At 37.8% G+C, this 9,846-nt stretch overlaps 1 pseudogene; it reads left to right on the top strand.

The window, feature by feature from the left end:
• Positions 1 to 9,547: 9,547 nt before the first annotated feature.
• LOC147825061 (U2 spliceosomal RNA) lies at positions 9,548 to 9,629 on the top strand (annotated as a pseudogene).
• Positions 9,630 to 9,846: the final 217 nt, after the last annotated feature.

Below are 9,846 nucleotides of genomic sequence, written 5' to 3'. Positions count from 1 at the left end.
TCTCCTTTGCAATTTTTGCCGATTTCTGAACACCCCTCTCATACCCAGACCCCTTGAGACCTTACCTTTGTGTTCACTTATTATTGTGCTGTATTTTTGTCATATGGTGATAGAGGGACTCTCTGGGGAACAAGGCTACAAAGGCAGGAGAGAGCCTACGTTCAGGGTGGTATTCAACAGTTACAAAAGAAACCCAAAAGGCCAAGACTGGCTTATATCTTTTAGTTATGAGCAAGTGGTTTTGTCCTCTTGTTTTAAGTAATACCCACTCCCCTGCAGTACTTCCATATCATCTCACTCCTGGGCTATTGCCATTACTTCCTAACTTTCTCTCTCCAATCTTTCCCACTTTTAATCCTCCCTGCACAGTAAAGCCCAGCGTAAATATATTACCATTTCATTTTCCAATTAAAATCAGCTTTCAGGGGCAAAATCCTGGCATTGCATCTAGGTCCCTGGTGTCTTGCCTGTGCCTACTGCTTCATCTCCCCACCTTTCTTTCCTTGTCTCCTTTTACTCAGGTTGAATGCCATTGAGGACTCCTTGGTGTCTTTGCTCATGATGTTGTACTTGAAATCCTCTTCTCTACTCTCTTAGACCTAAGCCAGGTAGCTTATCTTTCCAAGAGCAATCCCTTAGACCCAGACTGTGCTGAATGACCCTTTGTGTTTGTAGAACTCTGAACTGAACAGTATTTTAAAAGAGGTTGCATTAAAATTAGATAAAATGTATGTATTCATCCTTGGAGCATAAATATCTGAGCATCAGGAATTCTTTTTTTTTTTTTTTCTATTCCAGTGTCCAACATAGTCAAGGCACACTCTAGGTACTCAAAATGATGCAACTCCCAAAGACTGTCATTGATGTAATGTCTATTTGAAGACATCTGAAGATCCTCAGTAGCCACTTTCTTAGTGAATACCAATCTGTTGTTGCATTTTCTTTTGTGAAATGAGACTAGAGATCCCTGTTTTTCCTTTCTCCCAGGACAGAATTGAAACTGAAAGCAGTATTGAATGTGAATAATTTTGTAAATTTTGAGGAAGTTTGCATGTTTCCATACTTGTGTGCATACATATGTATGTCCAAGTGTGTAGCTGTTGTTAATATTGCAAATACTATTACAGAAATATGACATTAAATCAGAGTCATGTAATTCTAGCATATAAGATATGCATGGACATGGACTTTAGACCATTGGTCTATCATCTGTGTCCCCAGGAATCTTTACTTCCCTTGTATGTTCTTCAGTGTCCTTTGTGAACAGTATTAGAAAGGCAGAAGCAGATTCAGCAATTTCCAGACCCTGCCTTTAGAAAAACACCAGCTTTAATGATGTCATATATTAGATTTCATATGAGGCTATTGTTTAATTGACTATTTGAAAGCAGCCTATTGTCCTAATGCCTTCATGTCATAAGCAAAGAAAGTGGAGTGCGGAGCAGTTGGTACACAAGCCCAAGATCACAGAGCTTGTCAGCATCACTTCCAGGCTGTGTTCTTTCCGCTGCACAGTGCTACCTTGGGCAGCTCTCTCCTCTCAAGCCCCAGCGCATTTTCCATACATGCTTCCCCCTTGGAATAGTTTTGGAGTTCAGGATCACACAGACAGCATCTTAAATGGTAGGGCTTCTGCTCAGTGCCAATTCATACCTGCACTTATGAATTTCGAGCACCCCAAGCATATTATTAATGTTCACCATTCCATCATCCATGCTTTCAAAGATTCCCAACCTCCTCAAGATATTCCAGGCACATGTGTTCTTTGCCACTGGGCTGCAAAATCTGCTCACTAATAAGGATTTCAACAATAGCAATCTCTTCCACTTTGGTGGCTTGTTAATCAGCACATTTTCATGAATTGCTCAATAATAGCTAAAAGATGATGGGGTTACCCTTTAGAGTGTTCTGGAATTGCTGGAGATCTGTTTGCTAGATGAACGGGAATCTTGTCACTATTTGGAAATCAAAGCAGTGAATGGGCGCAGGACTGGAGCATCTGATACGCCCCACCCGTGGTCCATGTGAGGAGCAGGAAGTGCACTTGATACTGTCATGGCTCATCAGAAACTCACATCCTACTGAGAGCAAGACTCACACATAAGCACAAACAATTGAGAGAAAACACGCAATTAAAAGGGATGCACACAGTGAGAACAAGAGTCACTTCTGTGTACTGTCAGGAAGGCTTCACAATGAAGATGAAAAATTAATTTTAAACATGAACGTTTGTTTTATGGGGACACAGGCATGTTCCTATGCGCCCCATGAGTAGGAAATAGAATTCCAAAGACATGAGAATTTACTACTGAGTCACCTATTTTTTCCTAGTACTTACCTATGTGTCAAAAAACATGTTGCCAGACCAGGGATTTAGCTCAGTGATTCCTCTGCCTGCATCACAAGTGCAAGGTCCCCAGTTCAATCCCTAGTACCCAAACCACCCCCTCAAAAACAAAAAAACAGTCAATTGGGATGCACAGTGGCGATTACTGAAGCCTGAGAAGGAGATGGAGAGATGGTAACAGGTGTCCAAACACAATTAGTAGAATGGATGAATTTGGGGGAGGGCACATATTCAAACCCTAGAATAAAACAAAACAAACAAAACAAAGACTAAAACAAAAGCAAAAACCAAAGACACGAGGAGATGCAAGGCATCAGACATCAAGTCACGTCTGTAAACTTCTCACAGTGAAACTTACCAGTAATGCATTCCATAAACTCCTAACTCAGTGGAACTTCACCCTCTCTGTCCCCTCCCACCTTATTAAACACAAGATTGGACTTTTACTGGCTTTGCAGTAAAGGCAAGCCCTTGAAGTACTCACGGTGCTTGTCAAAAAGTTTTAGCTGTCATTATTTCACAGTTAATAGATGAAGTTAGGCAGCAGCGGGAAAGAGAGGGAAGGATTTGATTTACAGTTGCCCTTGTTCCCAAGTGTCCTTGACAATCTGTTTAGGATGCTCCTCAAATCGCCTCAGAAACACCTGCCAAACACTCCACTTCAGGGCAAAACTCAGTTGGTTTTATGTGCTCCTGGATCAATGGCCTGTTTCTCCAGACTGTAAAGTGAGTTCAGAGTTTTCCAGAAACTTAAGAGAGAAAAAGTAAGAAGCTCATTTGATGATTGGTTGCAGAAAAGCCAACACCTGCTACTTGGAGTTTTTTGTTAAATGCCTGGTTAGGGAAATGTCAAGGGCTTTTCAAATTTGCATCAATTTGAATAAAACTATTGTTATACAGCTTGGAAAAAGTCAAAACACTTTGGGGGAAGTTAGAACAGATTTATTTCCTTGTAGAGATTGGCATAATAGCAAAACCTCAGAGATCATAATCTGAACTAATCTTGAGAGAAATGCCCAAGCCCAAATTTGCCAAAGAGTTTATCATGTTCCAGAAGATAAAGGATTTGCTGAATTAGAGAATATAATTTGACAGACAAGAGTATCTCTTCCCTTCATAAATATTTTATCAGGAAGTGAAAACCTGCAAGTTTATAATCCTGATAAAGCCATGAATATCAAGGAAAAGTCATCTTTTCACTTGTTTTTCAAGAGAAATAATTTTGACTGAAAAATCCATGTTCCATGATATGTTTTTCAGCACAAAGAATGCTATACATCTTCAAAATAAAACAACTTTTAAAAAATGAACAATATATTTACAAATGGAATTTACATAAAAAGTTACATTAAAAAGTAAAGGTTACACATAATTTTTCCTTTAAAAGATAAAATGAGTCAGAAAAAAAAGCTTTCTCAATAATCTTTCTTCATCCTTGGTTTGACTATTGGGGGTTGTGCAAATTTATGGTGTCTCGAGTACTTAAATATAAGCATTCAAGTGCATGAGGAAGAGGTCCACCAGTAGAGTTTACATTCCTATCCTTTATGAAGTGTTAAATAATGTGGACAGCACTAAAACAGTCATTTGTATCATTAAGGGTCATTAGTAATGTGCAATGAAATTTTTGTAAGACTATAGGACTGTTTCTTAGTATGACAGACATAAGCCATTTGGGCTACATCTGGCTCAAAAAAACAAATTTAATAAAAGATAGGCTAAGAAGGTTTTCCAGACACTTTCTGGTGAGCTTCTAGGTTAACTATCCTGAGAGATAAGGGTTTAATCCAGTCTCCAGAACCACACCTGAGCCTCAGTGCTAGGCTATGGAGTGCCCATTTGTAGGACCAGCAAGACTAAATGCTTTGTGTAAGGACTTGTCTGTTTTGGGGAAAAGTAAATGGTAAGCATGGAAGGAACTGCTACATCCTTCTCACCTTGTTTTCTTCCTGCTTTACTTTATAATAACCTAGAAATGAGATTTTCCCATGTCCTTGGAACAGTAGAGCCAAGGAAGTCTCAGAGTAAGCATGGTGAGCAGTCCAGGACCACTTTGTGCCCAGCCCTCTAGAGACTTCCTTTCCATCTGGAACCACCTCTTCTCCTAGGACAAAAATTCTTCAGTGCCTTTTATGTGCCAAGAACTATCCCAAAGCCTGCAAGTTCATTATTCTCTTTATGCTCACATAATATCATGATCTCCGTTACGTTTGCAGAAACTGGGGCACAAGTAGTTAACTGTCCCAGTGCATGACATAGTCAGAATTTTATGATAAGCAGCATGACTTTGCAGTCCAGGCTTTCAGTCAACACATGCTGCTGACTTTCTAATTCATATTATGATGCAAATTGATGTTCAGACAGCACCTCTGAAAGTCAGATTTTACCCTACAGTTATACTTTTAAAACTTTAGTACCATTATATGAAGAACTCACTATTGCATAGAATATTAGACGAACCATGAGAATGGACAAGGTCTAATCTATCTCACATAACAAAAGTAGAAAATATCAGAAAACACTATCACTCTTCATCTTTAGCTTTAGTTCTGATTCTGATGGAGTCATGTATTTCATGCCTGGTCTTCCTGTTAATTTATAGTTGAACTCTCAGTACTCTGGGCCCCTATTGTCCCTAGATTCTCCACCACCCATGGTTATATTTTTGAATAGTTTGTGTATCTTCCGCTCTGGTTTCTCTTCATGTATCCCAGTACCCAATCCAATGTCTGCCCCACTGAAACAATTTGAACTAAAGGATGGTGAAGTCTAAGTTTTTACTTCTGTTTATAGGGATGATAATATTTGCATCAATTATCTTAGAAGGATGTGATAAAAGCATGTCGTATGCAGAATTAAATCATGATACAAAACAAGAGATTCTTCATTTTCATTTTCACCCATAAATGAACTTGACTGGTTGTGAAAATTACACACAGGAAAATGACTATTGTGAAAAATTTCCAAAGACATTTGAAAAAACTTGATTAGTTCATCCCCACTGAGGTAAATTCTTGTCATGGATATGAAAGAGAAAAACAAAGATCTTTGGGTTTCAGAGATGCTAGATATGGAAAAATTAATAAACAGAAGAAATACAGATTTTAAGTCATTATTTTGAAGGATCCCAGAGCCACAAACAAGAATGGAGGAGTATCTAATATGCACATGGATGGATATATATAATATTATATATATATAATATGTATATATAATATGTATATATATTAGATGAATTTTCTAATGTAAAATTTCTCTGAAGCTCTTTAACTTTTAAGCTCTTAACTGACAATATCTCAATTGTATATCTAGAGGAAAAAGAGACTACCAACACACCCTAGTCCACAATTTAAGTGGTGGTATAACCAGAATTTAATTATATATCTCCAAGACTCAAAACCTTGGAATTTTCTATTGTGTCACATGATTTAGCAATAATAGCAACCCCTGCTTCCCCTCCCACAAGGACCAAAGGTGTGGTCCACAGTTCAGGAAGCAAGCTTTCCTGTGCTTAGGTGTGAATAATGATTAGAAGACTGACAGGTGATACAAATCCCACTCAAATTATCCTATGAATATTAGAGAACTTATTTGTGAATGTTGGGGCAGCATATAGAATCGCTGCTGAAAGGACAAGAGAACAGGGAGACTTAGTAAAATCCCATAACCAAGGGCTTATGTTTTCTGAACTGCTTCCCCTTTTCCTAATCCTGCTGCTTAGTCTCTTGATGCCAGCATTGTTCCCTCTCACCATGAACAGGACCATAGACAGCTCCCAAGCACGGGGTCTTTTGCTATGCAGTGGAAGACCACTGCTACAAAATCTCAGACTTGAAATCACCAAGAAGGAGCTCATTTGCCTGACTCGTGCCTCCTGTCTGCCCCTGCATTAGTGAACAGAAGCTAGGAAATAGAACGGAAAAGAAAAGACTGCTGGGCAGGAGAGGGACTTGTCATAACTACCAGGCTGTCAGTTTGCTGGGGTTGAATGGGGCTGGGGAGGAGGCAGGAGGCCTTAGAGAGAACTGGTTCATTGGTGCAGTCCCAAAGGCATAGAGAACCATTTCCTTTTTCCATTTACATATATTTTCTACCAAAAACATCAGGGTTTTGACAACTTGATGCCACTAGCATTTTTGCTTAGCTAGTAGGTAACAGTGAAAAAACTATTTCTACTTTATATTCATGAAATTAGCATTTAATCAAGGGCTGCCTGGTTTGGGCTTATCCAAGAAAAATTAACCGTTCATCTCCAAGGTATAACACAGGACAGACTTGTAAGAATCATGAAGTTTTCATTTTTACTGAAAATAAAGAATTTCTGGATTTATAACATCTCATTTATCAACAGAAAAAAAATACACAAAAGGTGAGCCAATTCCTCAAAATAGTATTTTCAACAGTTATTCTTTGCAATTATTGGGTTGGTCAAATCGGGTTGTCACAGATACAGATATCAGACCTATTGGATCAGGATGTTTGTCTCTGGAACCGGATGTGTAGCCAGATACTCAGATGGTTTTTATGCACAACTAAGTTTGTCAACCTTTGTGCCACTACAGCAACTACTCAAACATACACTCGGGTTTTTGCATCCTTTAATAGTAATGCTATACGTGGATTTTTCTTAGAGGCAACTTTAATAGATATGTAGAACCCTTAAAATGTGTATAACCCTTGTATAATTTCACTTCTAAAACTCCTTCCTAAAGAAAAGTTGTGAAATATGGAGAATACTAAATAAAGGCAAATATAGAGAGTACTAATTACTTTATAAGAAAAAATGGATATTTTAAAGGCATAAAGATAAGGAGAGTTATGTAAGTTTTGGATATTTACCTTAATGTAGTGTTATTGAGGCATCATAGGTGATTATATATTGTATATAGTAATTTGACAAAATGATTAAATAAGTATATGGAAAGAGAAAAATGGCATGCAAGCATACTCACAGTTATATATAACAAAGTTGCAGAGTGACTTTATGTCTGAGAAAAGACTGGAAAGAAATGCATTGAAATGATAATGATCATTCATTGAATCATGAACAATGTTTTGTTCTCTCTGCTTTACTTTTGAAATGTTGCATAATAGAGATGCCATTTTTAAAATAAAAATTTACATAAATCAATTTAAATAAAAAGAATACTCTATGAAGGTAAATAGAAATCACATCAGTCAAATAAAAATTTTCAGACAATATTCCCCTTCCTGTTTGCCTCTGGTATGTGAATGTTCTGAAATCACTCCCCTGTTAAATGGCTCCCATGACAAGTGCTTCCCTCATTTGACTTCATTTTCTGGGCCTATGTTCCTGAATACCCCTTCTTGAGCCCTTACTTCTCTTTGTTAAGGCCACAGTCTGCTCTCATAGCCTGAGAAATCAAGCTGAGTCGCCTAAACCTGCTCCCATATGAAGGATGACCCTCATGCAGGTATCTCTGCCCCCGTACTCCACAGCTTTCTCCTAATATCCAGCACGGCAGTTCCGCTCCAGGCAGTGCAGATCCCCTCAGCTCCTCCAGTGGATATCAGCACAATAGGTGACCAAGAAGTTGGAAGCTCACTTTCTCCCCTACACCCACAAGCCATAACCTCTGCTGCTGTCTTTGCATCATCTCCTTAATACCCCATATCACGTTTTCCACCTAATACAGTAGAGTCTTCCTCTGCAGTTCCTAACATATGAGTTCCATCACATTCTTTCTGTGCCCTAAGCATTTATATAGTTTTTTCGCCTCATATGGTTTAGACTGAGTCATCATAGTCTTCATCTCATGATTGAGTCCTGCATGCTACCTCTCTAACCACAGTGTTTTACTACATGTAACCCTCATTCTCCACTCCCATTCCCCTTCCTTTTCTAAAAACAGTTCTAGTGTTTATGAGTTTTGTCTTTTGATGCATATGTGTTATTGTAGAATGAGGACTTCTGTTGTGTATATTTAACTTACGTGATATTGTGCTACATACTTCCTGTTGTTGCTTCTTTTTCTTCCACTCAGAATTCAGACTGGAAGCTGTGGTCATTTCTGTAGACACATTCAGCCTGTAGTTTCCAAAAGCTCCAAAATGTTCAGCTTACACAGTTTATTTAGTTTTCCTTCCATCATCGTATGGTTTGACTTTACCCCAAGGATTATTTTTTTTTATTTGTTATGAATACTTGTGCTGTAAAACATTTCTTTAACTTTTGTGGTGATAGAAGTTTTTAAAAAAGTATCACCTAAAAACAGCAGTTTCTGTCTTCTAATTGGAAACATACTAAGTTGAATCTTTGAACAAAATATTTCTTTGTTTTGGGAGAAGCAAAATGATAAACTCTTAGTTATGATATTTTCATCCTTTAGGAGGCAACAGGGAAGACGAATGAGATCAAGTTAACCTGATTTGCTCTAACTGGAGGATGCGACCCTACTGGTCACGGAAAGCAGATGGTCTTTAGCAGAAGTTAGACTTTGGAGATAAAGTTACTCCTTTGGACCAAAAGGTGATTTTTTTGTGTGTGCAATTTGGATGAAATTTATAATATTCTCTGGTGCATTATATTTATCCTTTTGCTTTGTGAGGTTGTTTAAAGTCAATGTCAAGCTGAAATTTCAGTAAGTATCTATGTATGGGTTTCACTCATCCACTGAAATAAATGTATTTTGGTCCACGTACTTGTATAAGGACTGGTCTATGAAAAGTAATAAAGTAAGATTCTTCTCTAGAGGCTCACAGTTTTTGTCTTGCCCTGGAAGAGTGACAGAAAAGTTACCACCTTTTCTTAGTTCCCGTCTAAATATAGCTGGCCTTGATTTTCCATATCTGGTACTATCATTCATTAAGTCATTAAGTTTGGAAATTCTAATTGCTGAGGTAGGGGAAACATCACATGACAAACACTTTGGTAGTAATCAGTATATTTGAGTGGACATTTTTCTTAAGGTAATAATGTAAAAGAATGCATAGTTGAGCTACTTAAATATGGTGGAGTGAAATCATTAATATCCACATTGCTCCACGGAAACCCACCAAAATAATTTTAGAAAGAATAAAACAAAAATAAGAATACAGTCCCCTCTTCAGTAGCTAATGAAGTAGCCAAAAGTATAAATCAAAAATATAAACAATGCCTGAAATAAAGTATATTAAAAAGGACAATAGGAATCTCTTCTAATTTATAGGTAGATGTGTGTTTCTCTAAAATAGAGGTCTATCACTTCTCAGCCTTTTGGCTAAGATCAAGTGTAGTATCTAAAATAGAGGTCAAACTTTGAAAGATAGTCAATGATCCTTTATTATTGTTAGGATCCAGGCATAAATGTGGGCTGAATGAAGAGAAGGGAATATATCCTCGTAGAGATCACAGAGACTCTTGGAAAAAGAAGGCACAGAAAGAAGCAGGAAGACATGCCAACTTACTCAGCAATGATTTTGCTTGAAGCAACTACCTAGGAGCCATTCGGAAGAAGGAAGAAAAGTAGGTACACGTAGAACTAGTATTTCCAGGACTG

Source organism: Heterocephalus glaber, unplaced genomic scaffold (genome assembly GCF_053883595.1).
Source record: "Heterocephalus glaber isolate CG9 unplaced genomic scaffold, H.glaber_assembly_v1.0 deba00001509, whole genome shotgun sequence".
Taxonomy (NCBI): domain Eukaryota; kingdom Metazoa; phylum Chordata; class Mammalia; order Rodentia; family Bathyergidae; genus Heterocephalus; species Heterocephalus glaber.
This window is presented reverse-complemented; position numbering and strand designations above follow the sequence as displayed.